At 40.0% G+C, this 23,146-nt stretch overlaps 1 long non-coding RNA gene across 1 annotated transcript in view; it reads left to right on the plus strand.

Moving 5' to 3' along the window:
- LOC145532852 (uncharacterized) overlaps positions 1–22,834 on the plus strand; it is a 31,385-nt gene extending 8,551 nt beyond the window's left edge. Inside the window, exons 3-4 of the long non-coding RNA XR_014073620.1 lie at positions 1,324–1,360; positions 22,710–22,834. This is a non-coding gene — a long non-coding RNA (uncharacterized LOC145532852). The remainder of the gene's footprint in view (positions 1–1,323; positions 1,361–22,709) is intronic.
- Positions 22,835–23,146: the final 312 nt, after the last annotated feature.

The raw sequence follows: 23,146 nt of genomic DNA on the forward strand, positions 1-23,146 counted from the left end.
CTTAGAATTTAAGATTACTTGCTAGTCCATATAACCTACATCCTGATACAGGCAACAAAGTTCTCTGTGAGTGGAAATATCATTTAAATGTCATCATTAATAAACTCTCACACTTTCATTCAATTTGGCTAATAGGCCATTTCATTTATCCAAAGATACTGTCTGTCATTGACAGAGCAGTTATCAGATGGGATTTTGGAAACCATCAAGTCTTGTAAGAGATTAATTAGGAAAACATATACAGCACTAGGTAGCTGAGGAGAAGCTCTCCTTCTTACTTTTTAGATGACCATAAACTTGGATCTGTTACAGTTTTCAGATTGATTCTTTACTATTTCCATCATCTTCAGGCCACACTCAACATCATGACCAAAGAAGAATGTCACATCCAAGATTCTAAAACTTATCTGATTCACGGCAGTAAAGTACCCTAAACTGGTAAAGAAAATATGAAACACAATAAAAGAGTTAAAAAAAGATAACCCAAAATAAGATGAGCTGGAAGAACATCTGCGTTAGGCCGCCTCCAGGATGGCCCCCCCAGTGACCCCTGTCTCCTAGTGTTCATGCCCTTATGTAATGCTCTCCCCTTAAATGTGAGCTGGACTTAGGGATTCACTTCTAATGCACAGGAAGTGAAAAATATGACTGCTACTGCTGAGCTTAGGTTACAAAAGACTGTGACTTCCATCTTCAGCTGCTCTCTCTTGCTCATTCACGCTGAGGGAAAAGCCAGCACCCGTGTTGTGAGCTGCCCTATGGAGACACACTTAGCAAGGGACTGAGGGAGAACTCCAGCCCACAGCCAGTGAAGAACTCGAGTCCCAGTCCAACAACCTGTGAGGAACTGAATCCTGCCAAAAACCACGGAAGTGACCTGAGAAGCAGATCCTCCTCTAATTAGACCTTCCCATGTATCCTCACCCCAGCCACCCAGTGTGACTGTGAGCTCAAAGCTCTTAAGCCAGAGGCCACATCCAAATTCATGATCCACAGCAACTGTGAGATAATGAATGTTTGTTGTTTCAAGCTGCTAAGTTTTAAGATCATTTGTTATGTAGAAATAAATGATACAATACCTTAAGTATATCCTAGTATACAATGCCAAAGAATATAAATGCAAAGCTATAGGTTTCTGAGTGTATATTTCAAAAGTGTCTGGACTAAATCCAATTATCATAAAAGAAATAGCCCTTTTAGCTAAACCATCAGGACTGGGTGTCAAAAAGCAGAATTGCTCTGAAAGACCCAACTTTACTGTGGTAGAAATAGTTAATATTCATGTCCACATGCTCCCTCTTCATTTCTCATCTTTTCTTACAGTTGAATTCACCATGTGATGAGTTCTGCCCCATGGAATGTAAGTAGAAGTAAACGGTTTTACTTCAGGTTTATTCCTTTGCCCAATAATGCAACTAATCTTTAAGCCAGAAGATGGCAAGACTCCAAGTTAGAAGAGGCAGGTGGCAAAAGGGAGAAACAAACAAATTAAGCCACTAAGATTGAATGTTTTATTTCTTGAAAGTGAAAGTCGCTCAGTCATGTCTAACTCTTTGCGATCCCATGGACTATACAGACCATGGAATTCTCCAGACCAGAATACTGGAGTGGGTTGCCGTTCCCTTCTCTGGGGGATCTTCCCAACCCAGGGATCAAACCCAGGTGTCCCACATTGCAGGGGGAATCTTTACCAGCTAAGCCACAAGGGAAGCCCTTTTGTTTGTTACCAGAGTGTAAACACACCGGCTCCTCTGTCCGTGGAATTCTCCAGGCAAAAATACTGGAGTGGGTCAGTCAGTTCAGTTGCTCAGTCGTGTCAGACACTTTGCAACTCCATGGACTGCAGCAGGCCAGGCTTGCTTGTCCATCACCAACTCCCAGAGCTTGCTCAAACTCATGTCCATAGAGTTGGTGATGCCATCCAACCATCTCATCCTCTGTCGTCCCCTTCTCCTCCCACCTTCAGTCTTCCCCAGCATCAGGGTCTTTACCAATGAGTCAGTTCTTTGCATCAGGTGGACAAAGTATTGGAGTTTCAGCTTCAACATCAGTCCTTCCAATGAATATTCAGGACTGACTTCCTTTCAGTCCAAGGGACTCTCAAGAGTCTTCTCCAACACCACAGTTCAAAAGCATCAGTTCTTTGGTACTCACCTTTCTTTATAGTCCAACTCTCACATCCATACATGACTACTGGAAAAACCATAGCTTTGACTAGATGGACCTTTGTTGGCAGAGTTATGTCTCTGCTTTTTAATATGCTATCTAGGTTGGTCATAGCTTTTCTTCCAAAGAGCAAGCATCTTTTAATTTCATGGCTGCAGTCACCATCTGCAGTGATTTTGGAGCCCAATAGTCTCTCACTGTTTCCATCGTTTCCCCATCTATTTGCCATGAAGTGATAAGACCGGATACTGTGATGTTAGTTTTCTGAATGTTGACTTTTAAGCCAACTATTTCACTCTCTTTTTCACTGGAGTGGAGTGGATAGCCATTCCCTTCTACAGAGGATCTTCCCAACCCAGGGATAGAACCTGGGTCTCCTGCATTGCAGGCAGATTCTTTACCATCTGAGCCACCAGGGAAGCCCTAAGATTGAGGTTTTATTTGTTACCATAGTGTAACCTAGGGTAGATCCTGGTTACTATACCCAGAAATAGTCACAATGCAGTTTCCAAGTGCTCTGACTGATGGAGACAGTATCACTAGTACAATTTTTAGAACAAATTCTTTGTGTATATTAATTTTTCCCTGATCGAAGAAAAGATTCTTCTCATCCTCCACAAGGATCTGGCTACATAGTTCAGAGAGGATTTAGATGCAGTCTGTGCCGTGGAAATCAATGCCATTTGTGTTTCTGGGGATTTCCATCTAACCTTAATGACCAGTTTCCTTGTACATGAAACTTCTGTATTTTTAGTATTACCCTGGGTGCTTGTTTATTTTTCTTTCAGGATATAAATAAATTCTTGGATCTCTTCAGCTCTTTGGAAGATGACAAATGGTCAGAGCATCTGTTTTAATAAAGAACTATGTGCTTTAGGGAATTCCCTAGTGGTCCAGTGGTTGGGACTCAGTGCTTTCACTGCTGAGGACACAGGTTCAATCCCTGTTTGAGGAGCTAAGATCCTGCAAGCTGAGCTGAGCAGTGTGACCAAAAAAAAAACAAAAGTTGGGGCTTTTGGTTGCACTTTTATTTTTTGGCCACAGTTATACACTTGGAATATTTTTTGGAGACTTCGAAAGCACTATGATATCATGTTAAGCAACTGTTTCCTGGTGCCAATTCATCACCAGGCTTGAATTCATCCAGTCATGTTTCATCAACTAATTCAACAAATAATTATTGAGTGCCTAAAATGTGATGGGCTCTATGTTAAGTGCTAGGGACAGAAAGATAAAGAAGACTAGGTCTCAGTCATCATGGACCATGTAGACTATAGGAAATATCCATGCTGAAAAGTCACTTCAAGTATGAAGAGCTTTACAGAGGAGGTCTGGGGGGCAATAGTGAAAGTATAAGGGTGTGAAGGAAGGAAACCTGGATTGGGGAATTTGTCTGAGATGATCACTGTGAGGGGGTGATGTTTAAGTTGAAATTAAAGGAGAGGTCAGAGTGAGCTTGTGTGGGAGAGGGCATGGAGGATGTTCCAAGTTGAGAAAGAGGGCCAGTGTGATGGCTCTGAGTGGAGGAAAAACTGAATGAGTTGGAGGAACTGAAATAAGATCAGGTTGGCTGGAGGCAGGTGGATCTTCCAGAGCCTAATACTGATAACAGTATCTTCTCACAGTCAGAGAAGTTTGCAGAGACACCCTGATTAGAAATTTCCAAATTCAGCAGAGAAAAGGAAAGATTTTTTTGTTTCAGATTCTGATTGTTTCCTTCAATATTGTCCATGTTTAGAAAGAGGAAGTTGATCAAATGCCTTCTTTTTTTTCTTTTTTGAGTTTCACTGATGGTTAAGCTTACTGTACTTGGCTCAAGCTCCCCGTTCTTGACTCCTCTTTTTATTTAGGATCATCAATGACATATTAACACATTGGGGAAGTTGAGAGGCTAAATACTCGAGCTTTAAACAGTTATAGAATAGATTCTGTGGTAAAGAAGATGCTTAATTTTCAGCATGAATGTTAATCAAAGAATTCAAAGTCTTTGTGAAATTCTCACTCTAAAGTCATGTTTGTGGCTCCCCTCTGACCCTGGAAACTCTCATCCTCAAATTTTATTCAAAACACAGACTTTTATTTTTTTCTGATTTCATCCTGGAAAATATGAGAGCAAAACATTCTATTATTCTGTCTGTGCTATGTGATTATGTTTGCTAGTGGCCTGGAAATGAATCAATTGGACCATTTTAGAAAGGATATCTTTGCAAACCAAACCATAGAATAATATGAGAGGATATTGTTTGATGACAATCAGTGACTGGCAAAAGCTATGTGGCCCGAAACAGAGAGTGCCAGGTGCCATCTTCCGAATCCTGGGGGCCAAGAGTGATTTGTGGAATGACACTGCTTTTCCCTGTGCTCATCTACATGTTGTGGCAGGACACCCTGTGCTGGCAGCTCATTTATCAGGAAGCAGCGCCATTCACATCGATAATGTCTGCAATTAGAGCCTATTAGTCCTGATTGAAAGTGAGGCATCAAAGGTATTATGTAATCTGAGGAAGGAGAAATAACATCTGGAGTCCTGTCACCTCAGTGGGACAGAGTAATGAAAACCTCGTAAGAGTAAGTGCGAGCTTTTGTAAACAAGAAATTGCGGGGCATTTTCTTTACAGATCAAATGCCGTACAACTTCGTAGATTTTTAACAACACTAGTTATTTCTGGAGTGCCACAAGAATTATCCTACAAGTTTACTCGTGTGAATTCCAACACTCGACAGAGCCCTGCAAAAGAGTCCTTATTTTACATATGGGGCTTTAGAAACATGGGATGAATGAATGAATCAACAGCGCCCAAGGATGGGGAGACAGAGGCTGGGGTGACAGTGACACTGGACTTTAGCCCAGTGGGTTCACCACCCACTCTTTATCCTGCAGCACATTTCCAGTTCACCAACAGAAACCAAAGGGATGAACGACCGTGAAGTTTTATGGAAAATAGAAAGCAGAGCTAGATTAATAGAAGAGGACTAGGTGCCCATCTCGGAGAAGGCAATGGCACCCCACCCCAGTACTCTTGCCTGGGAAACCCCATGGATGGAGGAGCCTGGTAGGCTGAAGCCCATGGGGTCGCAAAGAGTCGGACACGACTGAGCGACTTCACTTTCACTTTTCCCTTTCATGCATTGGAGAAGGAAATGGCAACCCACTCCAGTATTCTTGCCTGGAGAATCCCAGGGATGGCGGAGCCTGGTGGGCTGCCATCTATGGGGTTGCACAGAGTCGGACACGACTGAAGCGACTTAGCAGCAGCAGCAGCAGCAGCAGGTGCCCATCTATATGATTTATTACATATGAAGGATATGTTGGGGAGGAAGAAAATTTCCTCTTACCCTTCAAGCTTCCTCTGGCTTGTCTAAGAACTAAACTGACCTGAGACAGATTAACAAGAGAAAATCAAAGTTTAATAATATGTATACTTGGCAGAGACTCAGGAAAACTGAATAACTCGCCGAAACAGATGAAACCTTTACCTTAAATACCATCTTCAGCTAAAGACAAACAGGATGTTGGATGTAGGGGTTTGGGACTTTAAAGGGGTGAAAGGCAATTGATGTGGAGGTGGATGAGTGAATGTTTGGTAAACAAACGTTTGCTGGGCCTGCCGAGACAATGGGACACATGGAGGAATTTTGACAGAAATACTTTGCTAGGGTCCTCTCTGTCTACCACAGCTAGTTTATGCTATAGCTATCTATGGTGATAGCTCTATTCCTGTGAATGGGCCCTTGATTTAAATTCTTTAGGCAGCTAAGGGGGGAGGTCAAAGTTTCTACCTGAGTCTCTTGGGCCTTGATTATTTTCATTTCAAAATAATCCACATGCCAAAGTGATATTTTGTAGTGGCAAGTTTTGCTTCCTCAAGGATGAGATGCTTGGACGTCCCCGGATATTTTCTTCTACCTGCCAACTGATGCTTGAAATTCCAAAGCCTTCAACCTCACCCTCTAATCTTTTCTTTTCTCTGTTAAAATGCAGGAAGGATAGATCTTTAAACTTGAAATCAGTTGTGGTATTTGTATAATATGAATAAAAGGCAGAGATCTGATTTCTCCAGGAAAATGGGGCACTGTAGGGTTGATTAATGGAAGAGGCAATAAGAAGAAAGAAAAGAAGGAACACAAATAGGAGCATTTATTTAGACTACAGTGTGAGTGGGGTGTCCAGAAATGCCAACATGGTGATGGGCAGGGAGTCAGATCAAAGTGTGTGTGTGTGCTTGTGTGTGTGTGTTCAACTGAAGATAAACTGAGGACATGTTTTTGCTTCCTTGTCAAATACTTCTTATTGCGGTTTTCAAGGCATTCCCATGCTCAACTTTAAAATTTGCTCTACTATTACACTGAGCTGAATTTAAGAAACTTTCCTGAAACCCGAACTGACCTACATATCCCATAAAGTCAAACAGACTTAACAACTTCTCCATGTTGTGACCACAGAGAACATACATGATATCAATACTCAGTGTTATTCCATTTGGTTAAAAAAGGAAAAGCATAAGCTATCAGCCTCAGTGGTTTATTAATATTTTATTGAGTGCTGATTAGAATGGGAAAAAATTTTTAATTTCCTTAGTATCAAAGTTATAAAAAAAATTAGTCTTTTAAAAATTGTTCCTATTGACAGCCTGCTTTGAATTATTACAAAGCAGAAAATAACATGAGCCACGTTAAGGCCAGATGATTGAAAATGAAAGCTACATGTGGTTTTTCTAGCAAACATTCCCAAAGGGGCCTTGATGGCTGTGTACATAGTTTTGATTAAATTCACTGAGTTTCCTCTATTGTGGCTACAGTTCTGGGCTGGTTACCAAATGTTTTGCTTTCATGGGGATCTATACATTAAAAAAATCATAGAAAGGTGCTTTCTGAATATGCCATATTATAGGAAAGTTTTATAACATCACATGAATGTTGACTATTTGGGGTAAGGATTTTAACTTCAAAATTATTACTCCCAGTGTACCTAGTGTGGGAACCCAAAGGTCAGCAAGATGGAAGCTACATTTCATTCGCCAGTTCCTGAAGGTTCCTTCTCCTTGTAGTATGAGTGAAAAACCCTTCTACTGAACTGTGTTTTACTGATAAGTATAGACATTAGAGAATCCCTTGGACAGCAAGAAGATCAAACCAGTCAATCCTAAAGGAAATCAACCCTGAATATTCATTGGAAGAAGTGATGTGGAAGCTGAAGCTCCAATAATCTGGCCACCCAATGCAAAGAGCCAACTCATTGGAAAAGACCTTGAGGCTGGGAAAGATTGAGAGCAGGAGGAGAAGGGAGCAGCGGAGAATGAGATGGTTGGAGGGCATCACTGACTCAATGGACATGAGTTTGAGCAAACTCCGGGAGTTAGTGAAGGACAGGAAAGCCCGGCATGCTGCAGTCCATGGGGTTGCAAAGAGCTGGACACGACTTAGTGATTGAACAACAACAATAGACATTAGAGTCAAATGGCCTGGATTTGAAAATTCTACCTCTATCATTCCTTAACTGTCTAACTTTGGGCAAAGTGTTTAACTTCTTTGTGTTATGGTTTGCTTCTTTGTTAGAATGAAAATGATAACAATACCTATTTTGTATTGTGAACATTAAATGAGATAATGTACACAGATTGTATAGCACCTAGTAAGCTCTTAATGAATATTCATTATTACTCTTGCCCTTTCTAGTTTTCTTTTCCTAACCTTTCCCCTCAAACTGCGCTCCATCTTCTTGCATCAAACATTTCTTAATACCTTACAATATTTGCTGTTTGATCTTTAAGTTTCCTTCTAACTCTGAACTTAAGATTCTAGGATTCTTTTACATGTCAGGCATTGCAAAAGTTATGCTGGGGAGGACAAGAAGAGTAGTAAATTGTATTCTCTGCTCTCAGATTACAGCCCTGAAAAGGAGGTAGACAGTCTTAGCTGATTGCTGCATTAGGAAGAATGTGATGTGTTCCTACACATGTATAAAATGCATCGGTAATACTGGAAGAGTGAGGGACTTCCCTGGTAATCCAGGGATCAACTAAAGAGTTTGAGTGCTGCAACTAAGATTGAAGATCCTGTGTGCCACAACTAAGACCTGGTGCAGCCAAACAAACAAACAAACGAAAAATACTGGGAGAGAAAAGAAAGATACATTTCAATGGAGAATGAAATGATTTGGGAAAACTTTTCGGCCGGAGTGGCCTTTGCATTAGATCTTGAGTGAGGCTATGTTAAGGATATTTTAAGACGAGGGGACACATGAGCAAAGGCACTGAGCTAGAAAGGGAAGAATGAGTCTGGAGAATTTAAGTAATTCTTTGAAATTGGAACCTATGGAATGATGACTGCTAATGCAGCCTAGGAATTAGTGATCGTGTGACATGTTAAGGACTTTCGAACTTATTTTACTGATAATGAGAACCGTCAAAAGTTAAGAACAAGAAGGGGCAAAATAGCTCACTGTTTTTTTCTTTATTTCTATTCTATTCCTTCTTCTGTTCCTTCTTTATCTTCGCCACCAATTAAAGGGTTGCTTTTCATTAAAGCATTAGGTCAACCCCACCTCATCTTTCCCTTTGCCTCACTAGACTTGCTGTATGTAATTCAATCTGCACAGAGAGTACTGTATCCTCTGTTAAGGCTGTTTATTCTTGGTGGGGATCTTAACTCACATCGACATATTCTCAATGACAGATGCAGAAAGAACATCTTTTTTAAAAAATTATATATTTTTGGCTGTGATGGGTCTTCGTTGCTGTGTGCAGGCTTTCTCTATTTGCTGCGAGCAGGGGCCTACTCTGTAGTTTTGGTGCCTGGGCTTCTATTGCAGTGACTTCTCTTGTAGCAGAGCACAGGCTCTAGGGCATTTGGGCTTCAGTAGTTGTGGTTCCTGGGCTACAGGCTCAATAGTTGTGGCTCAGGGGCTTAGCTGCTCCACAGTATGTGGGATCTTCCTGACAGGACTCAAACCCATGTCTCCTGCATTGGCAGGCAGATGATTCTTTACTGACTGAACCACCAGGGAAGCCCGAGAAAACTGGAGTGGCTAGCCTATCCTTTCTCCAGGGGATCTTCCCGACCTAGGAACTGAAACAGGGTCTCCTGCATTGCATGTGGATTCTTTACCACCAGAGCTACCAAGGTAACTACCTATGGAAAGAAAATTGCATTTTGAATCTATAAAAAACAATGTGATTTTCTGCTGAGATCATTGCAAAGTTGATTCTTGAACAACATGGGGTTAGGGGCCTTGACCGCTGTATAGTCAAAAATCCGCATATAGCTTTGACTCCCCCAAACTTAACTACTAATAGCCTACTGTTGACCAGAAGCCTTACTGATAACATTGAGTCAACAGATATTTTGTATGTTATAAGTATAATATACTGTATTCTTACAATAAAAATAAGCTAGAAAAAAGAAAATGCTGTTAGGAAAATCATAAGGAAGAGAAATACATTTAAAAAACCATGTTGCATTTATTGATACCACAAGTTTACATTGTCCATTTATAAAATGAATTGTCTGTCTGTACCTACATCAATATTGTCTTATATGACACAAAATACTATAGATGTTCCGCATATTACAACACTAGACATCAAAAATTAAAAGAAGATGTGAAAAGGAAATTCATATTTATTTACAGGTATAATGATTCATGCATTGATAACAAAAAAGCAGCAATATAATTATTTTATGGTTGCCTAGTGTCTTTGGTACAGTTGTTTCACTGTAGCTTAGCCTATACACTAATGAATGAATTTTTATAACATTTTTATTGTAGATAGTATTACAGTCATATTCATAGTATAGTATTGGAAATATTAAAAAAATCACTTACCTATTATGATAGATTGATAAGCAGTTTATCTAGTTATGAGAGGCATATTTGTCTAGTAATGAAATTCTTTCAAGGTACAGTTATAAGACAGTAAAATATTGACATGTTATTAATTTTATATTAAACATCACTCATTTTACATCTGTATAAGGATAGACTAGTGTGTACCTCTATTTTGTGCCATTATGACATACCTTTTCTTAATTTTTTTGATATTTCTAGGCCACATGATTAGTCTGCGAACTTTTTCAAGCTGTTGCAAATTTCCAAAAAATTTTTCTAATACATTAAAAAAAATCTGCATGTATGTAGACTTGTAATTCAAACTCTTATTGATCACGGGTCAACTGTATTTCTGCAAAAATTGATTCTTTAGTCAGTATTACATAGTTTAGTATAAAAAGTATTAAATTTCAGAACTCTTGTTACCTTCTTTCACCTAGTACATTTTATGCATTTGTTTCCTCCATATCTTTTCATGGCTTGACAGCTCATTTCTTTTTTCTTTTTTGCTGTACCACAAGACATTTGGGATCTTAGTTCTCCAGACCAGGGATCTAACCTGTGCCCCTGAATTGGAAGAATGGAGTCTTAACCCCTGGTCCACCAGGGAAGTCCTGACAGCTCATTTCCTTTTAGCACTGAATAATATAGTCCATTGTGTGGATGCTCACAGTTTATTAATCCATCCACTTACTGAAGGACATCTTTGTTTCTGCCAAGTGTTGACAGTTATGATTAAACATCCATGTGTAGACTTTTATGTGGACATAATTTTTAAGCTCGTTTGTATAAATACTAAGAAGCACAATTGCGAAACTGTGTTGTAAGAGTCTGTCTAGTCAAAGCTATGGTTTTTCTGGTAGTCATGTATGGATGTCTGTATGTGAGAGTTGGACCATAAAGACAGTTGAGTGCTGAAGAATTGTTACTTTTGAATTATGGTGTTGGAGAAGACTCTTTTGGGAGTCCCTTGGATGGCAAGGAGATCAAATCAGTCAATCATAAAGGAAATCAGTCCTGAATATTCATTGGAAGGACCGACGCTAAAGCTGAAGCTCCAATACTTTGTCCACCTGATGCGAAGAACTGACTCATTGGAAAAGACCCTGATGCTGGGAAAGATTGAAGGCAGGAGGAAGGGGGATGACAGAGGATGAGATGGTTGGATGGCATCACTGACTCAACAGACATGAGTTTGTGCAAGCTCCAGGAACTGGTGATGGACAGGGAAGCCTGGCGTGCTGCAGTCCATGGGGTCACAAACAGTCGGATATGGCTGAGTAACTGAACTGAACTGATTCTAAGAGTATATTTAGTTTTATAAGAAGCTGCCAAATGGTCTTCCAAAGTGTCTGTACCATTTTGCATTCCCACCAGCAATGAACAACAGTTCTTGTTACATATCCTTATTAGCATTTGGTGTTTTGTATCTTGGCTATTCTAATAAGTTTGTACTGTAGTACCTCAGTGCTATTTAATTTGCTACTCCCTAATGATGTTAGGTATTGTGTACCTTTTCATATGATTACTTGTCATCCATATATCTTCTTTGATCAGGCGTCTATTCTTTTGCTCATTTTAATATTGGTTTGTTTGCCTTCTTATTGTTGAAATTTTAAGTTTTGTTGTATATCTTGGATAACAATCTGTTATCAAGTATATCTTTTGAAAATATTTCTCTCTGTGTCTTGTCTTCTCATCCTCCTGACCTAGGTCAATCTTTTAAATTAGAACATTCTTTTAATTAGAAAAAAATTATAAACTTTAAAGAGAGTGATAAGAAACAGCATTTCAGCATTTAAAGAAGGTTGTGGTGTTTTGTTTTTTTATTTTTTTAATTTTATTAAAAAATACCAAATGGTTTGATTGCTTTTCTAGTCTTTTAAAGAACATTTGTATTTTGAAATAATTGTAGAAGTGCAGAATTGCAAAGTTAGTGCAGAGAGTCCTGGTTTATTGTCTCCCCAGTATCCCTTAATGTTAACATCTTACATAACATTAGTAATCACAACAATTACAACTAAGAAATTAACATCAAAGCAACACTCTTAACTAAACTAATACAAACTGTTATAGGATTTGATCAACTTTTCCACTAATGTCCTTCTTCTGTCCTTAGGGTCCATTCTTTTGTGGTTTCTTGGTCCCTCCTGTTTTTCATGATTTTAACACTTTTACCTGAGTACCAGTCAGGTATTTTGTAGAATATCTCTCAATTTTTCATGATTAATTGGATTGGGTTTATGGAGATTTGGGAAGAATATCACAGAGGTAACATGCCCTTCTCATGTTAACATCTTAATGAGAATATGATATCAACATGACTCACACTGGTGATGTTAACCTTGATCATTCAATTAAGGTGTCTGCCAGGTTTCTCTCCTATAAAGTTACAAAATTTCTCATTCCACATTCTATTCATTAGAAGCTAGTCACTAAATCTGGACCCCATTCTACCTTCTGGAACCACAGTAATTAACAAGCAACATAGTAATTAATAAATATTATGAGGTAATACTTTGAGGCTATGCTAATATCCTGTTTAATATCCTGTTTCTCCTTTAAGTTTTACCCACTAATTTTAGTAACCACCAATGGGATTTCCCTGCAGAAATAACCACTGTGGTTTTCTATTTCTTTCATTTCTGCTACATTTACTTTTGGAATTGTATTAAAAAAAAAGTCTTGTCCCCGTTTATTTATGTATTCAGTCATTTACTCACATCATGGGTATTTATTTTATTCTTTGGGTTATCATCCACTACTACTGTTTACTGCATTGCTCAGATTGCCCCAGGTCCTGGCCTGAGAACGCTTTAAAGATTGGCTCCTATATTCTGTTCGTATGTCCACATCCCAAGCAGCATCTAATATGGGCACAGCCTGCCCCACACTGACCCCTGTTTTTATTTCACCAGCTAGCCCAGACCTGCACTTTGACATTCTGATTAGGACCAACTCTGGCATCTGCTTGTTATGCCTTCTCAACTGCTTCCATCTGCTTGTCATGTCTTCTCAGCTGTAGGTGACATTGTCTCCTTCCTACTAGAAGCCCTTGTTGGGCTTGACCTTGAGAACAGCTCCTGTGGAGCCAGGCCTGACCTTTCTGCCTGGAGGCTCTTCTCTGTCATCAACCCTATGCCAACCCTGGCTTTGAAGGGTGGAGCCTGTGATAGTCTATAGTCATGAATGTAAATTAAAAGTCAGAAGTGAGCTTAGATGAAACAGTCAGTCACAGAAGACTGTTCTCAACAAAATCAGATCCTGGTAGAGTCAGCAAATTAGCATTTTTCTCTGAGTCAGTTTCTTGAGCTAATTAAGCTTTCCTTTGCTCACCACCCTTTGTTGGATTTTCTCAAGCTTTTTATGACTCATTGAAAACACAAACTTGTGCCTCTCTTCATACATTACTTAATAGATCAGCAAGTCAGCAAATAACTTATTAGCAGGGAGCTGGTGAAAGCTAGGGATGACTGACAATTGCTCAATATCTAGAAAAAACACATCATCAACTAGAACACCTTGGGAAATGAGTACAGAGACTTGAAAGCTGTAATCTGCAATTCTAGGTCTGAATGCTGAGTGGATTAATATAACAATGGAGACTGTACCTATCTATTGCTGAGGGAAAAAAATCAGGATATTCCTTTTGCATGGTATTCATTAAGCACTGGCAAAGCATGGTATTCATTAAGCACTGGCAAAGCCACAGTGTCACTATATTTTGGCTTTTCATATATGTCATCAGAGATGGAAATTAAATTTCTCTATTTGGGCCTGTCAGATCTGAATGATGGAAATAGCTAGCAAATTAGCTAAAACATTTACAGTGTTGTTTGGCATTGTGAGACTTGAAATTTTAGAAAGGGGATGTGTGGGAAAAGCCTGGGTGAGAGGAAGAAGGGGCTTCCCAGGTGACTCAGTGGTAAAGAACCTGCCACCAATGCAGAAGCTGCTGCTGCTGCTGCTGCTAAGTCACTTCAGTCGTGTCCGACTCTGTGTGACCCCATAGACGGCAGCCCACCAGGCTCCCCCGTCCCTGGGATTTTCCAGGCAAGAGTACTGGAGTGGGTTGCCATTGCCTTCTCCGCCAATGCAGAAGAAGAGAGTTCAATCCCTGGGTCAGGAAGATCCCCTAGGGAAGGAAATGGCAACTCACTCCAGTATTCTTGCCTGGGAAATCCCATGGACAGAGGAGCCTGGTGGGCTACAGTCCATGGGGGTCACAAAAAAAGCAGACATGACTTAGTGACTAAAGAACAACAACCAGAGGAAGAAATCATTAAAATTACAAAGAGCACTTTTAGGGAAGATTGAACTGTAGGGAAGAAAAATCTGACAGTACTTGTTGCACAGGTGGTTCTCCCCTTGCAAATCTGTATTTGAATACTGAGCCTCTTCCATGTATGGGAATGGTAATGATGGCCATGACATTGGCAGAGGTAACTTTCCATGTGGGGCATGAGTAGGGCTTTAGAGATGGGATCTGTGCAGAGTCTGGGGGCCTCCTCCATCACTGTGCTCCTAGAATATTCAGGATGTCTGCAGTTTCTGCCGTTAAAATGATATTTATATCTTCGAATCATAATTTCTGTTTCTCCATCCTCCTGTTATTAGGACAGAGGAATATTTTAAGCATTAATAACCATTGATATTCTAGGTAGATTTCCCTCTTGGCAGTCACTAAAACACACTAGAATGCAATAGAGGTATCCTGGGCAGTAGACAATGATGAAAAAGGTGGGACTATTTCTACCAAAAGTGGAAGGATGGACAAAAGTAAATATATTAAACATTCTAGGGCAAGAGCTCAACTGTGGATTTGGAAGGTTCTGATATTCAGGGGTGGTGAATGAAAAATAGGTCTTTTTATAGTACTGACACAGTCTTGCTTCCCCCCCCCTTTTTAAATTGCTAGCTATTTTCATTGTTTCTTCTATTTAAAATGCAATTAATATGACTGAAACATAGTGATAGCAGTAGAAACCATTTTACCCAGACTTAGATCCTTGTTCTGCATAAAATTTGATACCTCCTAAAAGTTTGTATCCAGTTATGCAATATTACAAGCAATCTAATGTTATTTAAAGCTTAAAACTGTAGTCAGAATACAAGTAAAATATAATATTATGTATGTTTTATTTCAAATGAATCAACTGGTACTAACCTGCAAAGCAGCTATTAACATTAGGTAACTGTATGCATCTGAGAATTAAATGCTCCAAGGATATACAAGGAACACTTGGCTGACAAAATCATGCAAAAGAGGTTTGAAAACATTTCATTAGACAGTAATGCCAATTTGAGTTTTTATCTTTACAATGTTTTGATTTGGAAGTGACTTCTGTTGTATGAGTTTTTATTGGTAGAAGTCCAAGCAAATTCACTTTTCAAAAATTGCATGTGTGTGTATTCAGTCATGTCTGACTCTTTGCGGCCACATGGACTGTAGCCCACCAGACTTGTTGGTCCATGGAACTTTTCAGGCAAGAACAGTGGAGTGGGTTGCCATTTCCATCTCCAGGGTTTCAAAAATTGGCTGAGGAATAACGGTTTCTCCTTACTACAGAGTAATTAGTTTTCTCCCATTTCTTGTTTCTACTCTTATCCCATTATAGTCTATTTGCATATGACATCTAGAGCAAACTTCTCAATGGAAATAGTATAATGTCACCCTCTGCTTTAACTTTCCATTGGTTTTTCCCTGTATTTAAAATTCAAGCTATGGTTTTTCCAGTAGTTGTGTATGGATATGAGAGCTGGACTATGAAGAAAGCTGAGTGCCCAAGAATTGATGCTTTTGAACTATGGTGTTAGAGAAGACTTGCGAGTCCCTTGAACTGCAAGGAGATCCACCCAGTCCATCCTAAAGGAAATCAGTCCTGAATATTCATTGGAAGGGCTGATGCTGAAGCTGAAACTCCAATACTTTGTCCACCTGATGTGAAGAGCTGACTCATTGGAAAAGACCCTGATGCTGGGAAAGATTGAAGGCAGGAGGAGAAGGGGATGACAGAGGATGAGATGGTTGGATGGCACCACTGACTCGATAGACATGAGTTTGAGCAAACTCTGGGAGATGGTGATGGACAGGGAAGCCTGGCATGCTGCAGTCCATGGGGTCGCAAAGAGTCAGACACGACTGAGTGAACTGAACTGAACTGAAAATTCAAGGAACTTCTCTAGGGGTTTAGTGGTTGAGACTTCCAGTTTCCACTGTAGGGGGTGCAGGCTTGCTCCCTCATTGAGGAACTAGGATCCTGCATGCAGCATAGCATGGCCAGAAAACAAACAAAACCTCTCAAACTCAAAACCACCCCTCAAAAACAAAACAAAAAAGCCCTAAAATAAAATTCCAATTTCCTTACTTTTTGTTCAGCTGAAAAGAATGAACCCTTTCCTCCGAGCTCATCTCATGACACTTTCCCACTGGCTCTCTCTTTTCTAATTATAGACCATCTTTCTAAATAAACTGCCTGCCTTTTTCCTACCCTAGACCTTTGCCATTGCTGGCCATACTGACTTGAAAATCCTGCTCCCCAATTGTGGCATGATTGGCTGCTTAATCAGTTTACACTCAAATGTTAGCTTCCTGGTAAGTTCTTTCTTGCTTTTCAAATCTAAGGGTTACTTTTATCACCTGGCACTTTTAGAAAAAAATACTATTTTTCCTTATCTGAAATTATCCTCTTTAATCTTCTAATTTTTGTCCTTCCACAAGACTGTACTCTACACAGTGGAGGGCCATTGTCTGTCTCCGCTCCCCCTCCGTATTTCGAGCCTGATATCAGTCTGCATGCGTGCTGAAAACTTCAGTTACGTCCAACTCTTTGTGACTCAATGGACTACAGCCCGCCAGGCTCCTCTGTCCACGGGGTTCCCCAGACAAGAATACTGGAATGGGTTGCCATGGCCTCCTCTAGGGGATCTTCCCAACCCAGGGATCAAACCAATGTCTCTTAGGTCTCCTGCATTAGCAGGCTGGCTTTATACGACTAGCGCCACCTGGGAAGCTTGGTAAGTCTGGAGCTCTGCAAATTTTTCTTTTTGGTAAATATTACTTGAATGAGCAAATGAATACATTCTTCTTGTATTGGTTGGTTAATTGACAGCCCACAAATACTGCACAATAGTAAACAGAATTTGACAATTATCCTTATCAACTTCTGGGAGATCAGGTTCCTCTGTCCTTTGACCTAAGAGTAGACCTTTGTGTCTAGCAAAAAAAGAAATGCTTCTGGTTTATTAAGAGAACGGTCTCTTCAGATTAGTCAATCAGACAATATAAATCACTGAATAAAATACATACTTAAAAGAGGGCTAGGAGACGAGCCCAAGAGAGGCTGCAGGGTATACCTAATATATAGATTAACCAAGAGAATCCTTGTTCTAAGTGTCAGGGCCTCAAGATAGGCTTGTGACTGGTAAGGACATTGAGAGGAGGACCAGGCAGTGACTCTTTGATGCTTTCTAGATGCACCAGGAAAACTGAGTTAGTTATGTGGGGCACACAGCAAGAAAGCCAATCTCTGTGTTAAACCAGAGATTAATATGGAGGAAGGGAAAATTTTCCACAACATAATTGGGGAAGCAGTGGTAGTACAATCCCCAGAGGGTTAGAGTGAGTCTGTGGGTGTAGCATAGGGGGTAAGGCACGGCTAAAATAGATAATAAAGTTCTCCTGGAAGGGAGAAGATATTTTTTATTTTTTAATTGGAGCATAATGACTTTACAATATTGTGTTAGCTACTACTGTACAACTATGTGGATCGGCTATATGTATACATATATTCCCTCCCTCTTGGACCTCCCTCCCACCGCCAACCCCTGCCCCAGTCCATTGCATCTCTCTAAGTCACCACAATACTGAGCTGAACTCCCTGTGAAGGAAAAGTTTCTAAAAATAAAGGCTGTATGTAGAGGGAGAAAGGGGGCTATCTTAAACTTTGTCCTTAATGATAATTGAGGAATGGAATGCAGTCTTGGGGACTGGTTGTGGGGAAATGTAACTCCAGCCACTTTATGAATAGTAGTTCATAGAGTCAAATGTTTTCTGTCCACTGGCCACCTTCTTATGTCAGTGTGCGGACATGGGAAACTTAAAACTGACACATCATAACCTCCTCGAGCAATGGTACTCATTTCAAAAGCTGTGGGTAAGAGTTTTAACCAGATGTCCATGGGTAAAATTCAGGAATATGTGAACTGAAACCACATACGTTTGTGATTATGAAAACTAGAGTGGGTTGTCGTTCCCTTCTCCAGGGATCTCCTTGACCCAGAGATTGACCCCGGGTCTCCTGCACTGCAGACTCTTTACCATCTGAGCCATCAGGGAAGCCAATTATCCAGTATGTGTATTTATTTCTAGGGAAATTATTTGTAAGTTTTTCTAGAATTCTCAAAGGGGTCTAAGATTTTTTAAAAAGCAAGATCCTCTATTGGATGGCTTTGCCAATGCTATACTTTTTATGAGAAAACTCAGGTAGTAACAAGTCAGGTGACCCACCAAAAGGGCAAAATTGGAACTAAAGTCCTGTTGTTTAGTCACTATGTCATGACTGACTCTTTGATACCCCATGGACTGCAACCCACCAGGCTCCTCTGTCCATGGGATTTCCCAGGCAAGAAAACTGGAGTGGGTTTCCATTTCCTTTCCAGGGGATCTTCCTGACCCAGGGATTCAACTTTTGTCTCATCTCCTGCATTGTCAGGCATATTCTTCACCGCTGAGCCACCGGGGAAGCCCCAAAAGCCTTTCTACAGTTTGGTAATTTTGTGAATAGCGGTCTATGAGGGAGTGATCCTGCTACTCAGAACATAACTATGTCTATCAGCAACTCTGAAAAGCAAGCTCTTATTGCAGTGTAAATAAGACTGTATATAGAGTTTGGCTGAGAGACAAATGACTCATTGTCCTTGATAATACTATGGAAAAAGCTAGGTTTTGCGTCTTTCTTGGATGTAAAATTTGCTTTTGATTGAAGCTGTGATGGCAAACAATTTAAAGTAGAGAAACAAAGACAGAAGTGTCATCTTTGTGGGCAGATGCTACTATTAGAAGCTGAAAGTGTGATGGAAGTGCTTTTGAAAATGTGTTATTTCTGCATGTTCTTTATGCCACTGTAAGCATAGAAAAAACATTTTTTAATTCTTACTCTTAAAGTCAGCGGATGATGACACTCACTGTAAGCACAAAAACATTGTGAATTTGCATTTTGTGGTGGCTATACAATGGTTTCCTAGTAAATGGTTTTTGGGGGGGCTGTAAATACAATTATCGTTGCAATTTATACTGATGTAACAACTTAAAAAAATTATTTAGCTGTGTCAGGTCTTAGTTGCGGTAGGCAGTATCTTCCATCTTCATTGCGGCATTTGAACTCTTCCTTGCAGCAAATTGGATCTATTTCCCTGACTGAGGATCAAACCCAGGCCTCTGCATTGGGAGCCAGAGTCTTAGTCGCTGGACCACTAGGGAAGTCCCAGAACAGCTACTCTTGATGAAACACTATTGTGTGAAAACTCACAAGCGTTTATTGGAGAGTCTTTATGCTTTTTGTACTGGAGTTTTGGGCTCAAAATCTTTGATTTATTGGGTAGATTGCATTTTTCTAGCCCAACATCACTTTTGTGGCTCCTTAAATCACCATGGTGTGATCACTCACCTAGAGCCAGACATCCTGGAATGTGAAGTCAAGTGGGCCTTAGAAAGCATCACTACGAACAAAGCTAGTGGAGGTGATGGAATTCCAGTTGAGCTATTTCAAATCCTGGAAGATGATGCTGTGAAAGTGCTGCACTCAATATGCCAGCAAATCTGGAAAACTCAGCAGTGGCCACAGGACTGGAAAAGGTCAGTTTTCATTCCAATCCCAAAGAAAGGCAATGCCAAAGAATGCTCACACTACCGCACAATTGCACTCATCTCACATGCTAGTAAAGTAATGCTCAAAATTCTCCAAGCCAGGCTTCAGCAATACGTGAACTGTGAACGTCCAGATGTTCAAGCTGGTTTTAGAAAAGGCAGAGGAACCAGAGATCAAATTGCCAACATCCTCTGGATCATCGAAAAAGCAAGAGAGTTCCAGAAAAACATCTATTTCTGCTTTATTGGCTATGCCAAAGCCTTTGACTGTGTGGATCACAATAAACTGTGGAAAATTCTGAAAGAGGTGGGAATACCAGAGCATCTGACCTGTCTCTTGAGAAACCTGTATGCAGGTCAGGAAGCAACAGTTAGAACTGGACATGGAACAACAGACTGGTTCCAAATAGGAAAAGGAGTACGTCAAGGCTGTATATTGTCACCCTGCTTATTTAACTTATATGCAGAGTACATCATGAGAAATGCTGGGCTGGAAGAAGCACAAGCTGGAATCAAGATTGCTGGGAGAAATATCAATAACCTCAGATATGCAGATGACACCACCCTTATGGCAGAAAGTGAAGAAGAACTAAAGAGCTTCTTGATGAAAGTGAAAGAGGAGAGTGAAAAAGTTGGCTTAAAGCTCAACATTCAGAAAACAAAGATCATGGCATCTGGTCCCGTCACTTCATGGGAAATAGATGGGGAAACAGTGGAAACAGTGTCAGACTTTATTTTTTTGGGCTCCAAAATCACTGCAGATGGTGATTGCTGTCATGAAATTAAAAGACACTTACTCCTTGGAAGGAAAGTTACGACCAATCTAGACAGCATAGTAAAAATCAGAGACATCACCAACAAAGGTACATCTAGTCAAGGCTATGATTTTTCCAATGGTCATGTATGGATGTGAGAGTTGGACTATAAAGAGAGCTGAGCACTGAAAAATTGATGCTTTTGAACTGTGGTGTTGGAGAAGACTGTTGAGAGTCCCTTGGACTGCAAGAAGATCCAACCAGTCCATCCTAAAGGAGATCAGTCCTGGGTGTTCATTGGAAGGACTGATGTTGAAGATGAAACTCCAGGACTTTGGCCACCTCATGTGAAGAGTTGACTCATTGGAAAAGACCCTAATGCTGGGAAGGACTGGGGGCAGGAGGAGAAGGGGACGACAGAGGATGAGATGGTTGGATGGCATCACTGACTCGATGGACATGGGTTTGGATAAACTCTGGGAGTTGGTGATGGACAGGGAGGCCTGGTGTGCTGCGATTCATGGGGTTGCAAAGAGTCAGACACGACTGAGCGATTGAACTGAACTGAAATTCAGTCAGTGATTTTGGTATTTGCAGATGATATAATAATTTAAAAATAATCATTAGGGAGACTTTTAAATAAGCACTGCCATGTAGGCCTGAACAAGTTCATATCTTTTTTTCCAAGGAGTTGCCTAAACCCTAGAAAGATAAGATGGGAAACTAGCTCTCCCTATTCAATAATAGATAAGAAATAAGCACTTTTTGCTTTTCTGAAAGCTATGTAACCTTTGGGTTAATTTGTATGTTCAGAGAATTTTTCTTTTTGTACTTTATAGGAGTTTATATATATATATATGTACATGCACATACACCAATGAGTTTATTTTGAAAAAAAAATGACCTATTTAAAACAGAAAAAAAAAGAACTGGTTCCATTCGTCTGAGTCAGCAGAAGCTGAAAATCCTTTACACTGTTCTTTTCTACCAATTGTCTCACTTTGGGCCTCTCTTTCAATTTCCCTGATACTCGTCATTGCAAAGGGGCTGAAACCTATCAACCCCGACACTCTTTCAAACGTGCACTGCAGATTTTTTCTGGGAGACCTGTTGGGCTATTCACTCTGAGTTATTACCCGATAGAAAAGGACTTACATCCAGAAGCTAACTGTCACTCAAACTCCCTCCACTCCCTGGCTTAGTGTATCCAAAGCAAGGTTTCCTGCGCTCTGAACTCAACAGGCACTTGGCTTTTGCGGATCTTTAGATATCAAGATTTTGTCACCGTCTAGTCTCAACTGTCTGCATCACCATGTCATTCTCTGCTTTACTTCAGCTGCTTATGGCTTCCAGAATCCAGAAAACATTCAGAATGTGAAAAGTTTAGAAAGTCTTCATAAAGCTAAATAATCTGACTCCCAAGAACTTTACTTTCTTACTTTTCAGTATTAATTTCTTTGAGGATTTTTGCTATTTTTCTCGATTATGTAAGGCCAATGTGAGAATAATCACCATTACTCACTTTCCAACAAATTGTGAATTTGAGCAGACATCAAACTTATTGCTTCTCAGATCCAAGGAGAGAGACACAGAGAGAGAGAGACAGAGGGAGAGAACTGTATGCATGCATGCACCCATGTACATGTATCACCCATGAGAAACTGGTATCCAGAATTCTAGAATTTCCTAGAAATTGAGAAATAACTGACAACTTTATATTAGCTTATGTGTGCAACATAATGAGTTGATATTTGTATATATTGTGAAATGACCACAATAAGTCTAGCTCACATCCACCACCAAACAGTCATAATTTTTTTATGATAAGATCTTTTAAGAGCTACTCTCTTAACAGCTTTCAAGTATAAGATACAATATTATTGACAATAGTCACCATTACAGCCTCATGACTTATCTATTTATAACTGGAAGTTTGTACCTTTTGACTACCTTCACCCATTTCATTCACCCCTCACCCCAGAATTCTAGAATTTAAAGACCCATTTCACTCATGCCAAATAATTATTGTATCAGAAAGCTCTAGTTCCTCTCTGTAATTTTAATTTTAAAAATTTTTGGTCATGCTGTGTAGCTTGCAGGATCTCAGTTCCTGGACCAGGGATCAAACCAAGGCCCACGGCAGTGAAAGCAACAAGTTCTAACCTCTGGACCTCCAGGGAAGTCCCCAGAATCTTGAATAAACCATGTGGGACAGTGGGTGCTTACCTCTCTCCAAGCATTTGCAGGGTATGATGTGTCCTGAGGAACTAGAGAATTGTAAACTAATATTTATCAATTGCTGTCATTCAGAAGGTTTTTAAGTTGAAAACTCACCAACCTTACAAAGTGATTTATTATGAAACCATTATAACTCTGCATTTCAGAAAAGAATAAGTATGCATACTGAAATTCTTTTTTAATAGAAAATTATTGTCTTTTGCCAACCAAGAAATGCAGAAGGTTGTAAACAAGAAAAGAGTTTATATGGGGTCTAATAATCACAATTTGAGAGATACAGATCTGGGTAAA

Source organism: Giraffa tippelskirchi, chromosome 13 (assembly GCF_054371585.1).
Source record: "Giraffa tippelskirchi isolate mGirTip1 chromosome 13, T2T-mGirTip1v1.2.pri, whole genome shotgun sequence".
Taxonomy (NCBI): Eukaryota; Metazoa; Chordata; class Mammalia; order Artiodactyla; family Giraffidae; genus Giraffa; species Giraffa tippelskirchi.